Source organism: Hylobates moloch, unplaced genomic scaffold (genome assembly GCF_009828535.3).
Source record: "Hylobates moloch isolate HMO894 unplaced genomic scaffold, HMol_V3 SCAFFOLD_5, whole genome shotgun sequence".
Lineage (NCBI taxonomy): Eukaryota > Metazoa > Chordata > Mammalia > Primates > Hylobatidae > Hylobates > Hylobates moloch.
In genome coordinates this window covers 35584705-35588337 of record NW_026652280.1, presented here as the reverse complement: position 1 = coordinate 35588337, position 3633 = coordinate 35584705, and the positions used below count along the sequence as shown (strand labels likewise).

Genomic DNA, 3633 nt, shown 5'->3' with positions numbered 1-3633 from the left:
ATCATCATCATTTGCAGGTGAGAAGAGGATGAACCAGCATACTGAAGTAATTATCTCAGGGCTGAAAGGGCCTGCAAACCAACCAGAAGAGTTGGTAGTATCAATCCTGTTACTGGAAATGGGCTGTGTAGCAGATATTTTAAATATTAGTGACTTTTCCCGTGGTTTTAAATGTTCCCTAGAATATGTAAGAGATGTACTATTAACATAAGGTTTAACTTTCCAGCTGGGCGCGGTGGCTCACGCCTGTAATCCCAGCACTTTGGGAGGCTGAGGCGGGCGAATCACGAGGTCAGGAGATCGAGACCATCCTGGCTAACACGGTGAAACCCTGTCTCTACTAAAAACACAAAAAATTAGCCGGGCGTGGTGGCGGGCGCCTGTAGTCCCAGCTACGCAGGAGGCTGAGGCAGGAGAATGGCGTGAACCCGGGAGGGGGAGCTTGCAGTGAGCCGAGACTGAGCCACTGCACTCCAGCCTGGGCGACAGAGCGAGACTCTGTCTCAAAAAAAAAAAAAAAAAAAAAAAAAAAAAAAGGTTTAACTTTCCCCGCAATCTTATCTGTATGGAATCCCATTGTGAAATCAGGAGACTGTAAATCTCTAGGACTACCCACTTTCGCATGGCTTCCTGTTGTGTTGTGGCTCTCAGAACCATCATAAAAACAGAAGAAAGTACACAAAATGTGGAGCTGTACCAAAGTCAAATTTAGGCAAAATGATATCTTGTAGAGTTAAACTTTCTCAGAAGCAGTGAAAAATGATTGTATCAACTACCAAAGAAAACAATTCAGAAATTACTTGCATGGAAATAGTTTTAACCCCCTCTTCAAAAGCCTCCAAACCAGTATATGCATTGAAATTTACATCAATGTATGGGCAAAAAAGCCTGTTACTGGCCATAGTTCAGGAAATCATGTCAAAAAAGTTTGTTTTAAAGAAATTAAAAATTCTCAGGCTCCAAAAGTTGTGAGATGCTCTACCCACAGTACCCCAGGAGCAGAAAGTAGCCACATTTCAGATTTACCATCTCTGGACAGTCCCAATCCCTGGCTATCTTCTTAAATGACTGCTCTTTCCATGGTAGCCCCAGTCACTTTCACATACATTGTAGAAGAACTACAACAGGAAGCAGCTTTATTTGAAGTTGAGAAAAAACCTTGGCTCTGATTCAAACTGAAGAGGATGGAGTACATGATTTACTGGTTTTCTATCGGGCATTTGGCAACACTGAGGAGTTTGTCATTGTTGAAAGGATACCACAGGGACCACTGGCAGTACCTATGTGGAATAGGCATGGATATTAGTTCACTGTGGGGTTGAGATACATTTTTCAAATTATGATTGTTAGTATAAAGAAAAGCTGAGGAAAAGAGTTCTTATAAATTTAGTAATATCATATTAAATAGAATAAGAAAGGTTCTAATTTCCTTACTGTGGTTTAAGTATATAGTGTTTGATTAAAAAGAAATTCCTCAGAATTGTGATTTTAGTAATTTTTCATGTAAAAATGTATAAGAGGAAAAACTTATTAGGTTAAGATTAAATTGGATTGTTTCTTCTGAATAACAAACACTGAATAATCTAACAAATGTATGAGTAACTGAATTGTAAGACAGAACTATGTATAAAAAATAACTGTTTTAGACCTTGAAAGATATTTCCAAATATTTGTTGTCACTATGCTTTATCACATAACACTGAAGAGTTTAAAGTATGGGCATCAGTCATTAATCTAACCTATTAATGGTCAGAATTTTGTGTTTGCCTCAATGGTTGTATCACCGTTCTTGTTGCTTTTTTCATAGGCTATGAGTGTGTTCTAGGTTTAAAGATTGATCTGTTCAAATGACATCTTTCATTTTAGATGGCACATTCTCCATTTTGCATTAAGCAATGGAGTATAGTGGAAAGGGAATAAGAACACTTATTATTCTAGACCGTTTCGTTCAAGATAATAGTTTGTACGATTTAGAGTCATCGTGGGCTTTGATTTTGTTTCACTGGGATGGAGGATCTTACAATAGCCTAATTGTGACAAAATTAGTTTCTGAAAGTGTTAACATTTTCTAAAATAAATGTTTAAGTATAAACATAAGAAATAGTTTGGAAAAGAGTTCTCATTACCTTCACAATATTGTATATTCAGAAGTTCTCTGAGCCTATTTTGTATATCTAGAAACAGAAATTAATTTCTTTATAGTATACTATTTGGTTTGAGTGTTTAAATCTTTTTAAAAATGTTAAATTTATCCTCTAGTACCTAGATAAATTGGGAAGGTTAATGTTCTAGTTTCTGAAAGATAAGCCTGGGGGAACACACAGCAATTCACTGCTATAATTTAGCTGGAAAAATGACTTAAAAAACTTAATATTTCAGATTTAGCTCTACCCATGTTTTGTAGACATGTAAGCAAATGTGCTATAAAAAATAATTTTGATCCATTTCAAAAACTCTTATCAGTGTCCTAAAATCATTAGTCATCAAAACTGGAGTGTTGGTCAAATGAGTTTGAGTCTAGTACTTTTTTTTTTGGTCTCCTACTTCCTCATAAATTCCAATGCGTTTTTTTATTTTAGATTAAAGCAGAATGGTTAGGAGCCTGATATGACAAATACAAATATTTCGTTTTCTTTTCTCTTGCCTCCTTTTCTCTCACATTAAAGTTATGACAGGCTTAAAATGCTATATTCCAAAGTGAAAAGCAATTTCTTTGCTTCTGCCGTCCAAACTTCTTAATGAAGAACTAATGGGATCCAGAAGGATTTCAAAAACTGAAACAAATCCCATGACGGCCAGATTGACCTGCTTCTCCCTGAGCATTCTCTCCTTGATCTGCACACACCATACAAACAAGCCAGCAGCGAAGTCACATGTCCCTCTCCTTCCCCGTCACTACCTCGCCCAACCTCACCTCCTGTTCCTTTTCTTCCCAGATCTTTCCTCATTTAGGAAATTAGACTTTAAAAAGAGACATTCCATGTGAATCGTTCTGCAAATGGAACTAGTCCTTCAGAGCAACAGCCCTCCATCTTTATGGGGGAAATGGAGTGAGTTGGGATGGGGCTTGAGGAGAAAATAAAAATGACCAGCTAAATCTCAGATTTTTTTCTTAATTACCAAAAAGAAAGATGAACTGTTTTGTGAATGGAAGAGCCTTCCAGAAGACCAAATAAGTCTTCTATAAACTGATTTCCCTTCCTGACTGTGATTTACCGGACTGACACCTAATTTGTTCTGAGCACAGTTGATGCCTCAGACACAATGGCGGATGACAGCCCACATAACCTCTCTTTCAGCTTTCATCTCATAGATTCCATTTGAAGTTGAGTTCCGACAAGAGAGAGGCACAGAATTAATATTACCTTGGATCGGCTCAGTCTCCAGAGGGAGCAGCAAAATCTTTTCTGGAAACAATAAACCCTTTAAACATGACAAGGGGAATGGGACCTCAGGAGGTCTCTGAAAGTATCTATTATTAAAGAGAGGGGAAAACCCTCGTGGGTGACTTTGATTTTTTTTTTTTTTTCTCAGCAAAAGCAGTGATGAACTAGTGCCAGTTTTACATACAAATTTAAAGATCTGGGATGGTTTATGTTAAAAAAATCTCTCTTTCCCCTACTCCTTAGCATA

At 37.4% G+C, this 3633-nt stretch overlaps 1 pseudogene; it reads left to right on the top strand.

Annotated features, from left to right (window-relative positions):
• The first annotated feature begins 622 nt into the window (after positions 1-622).
• LOC116467794 (inhibitor of Bruton tyrosine kinase-like) lies at positions 623-1306 on the top strand (annotated as a pseudogene).
• The last annotated feature ends 2327 nt before the right edge of the window (positions 1307-3633 follow it).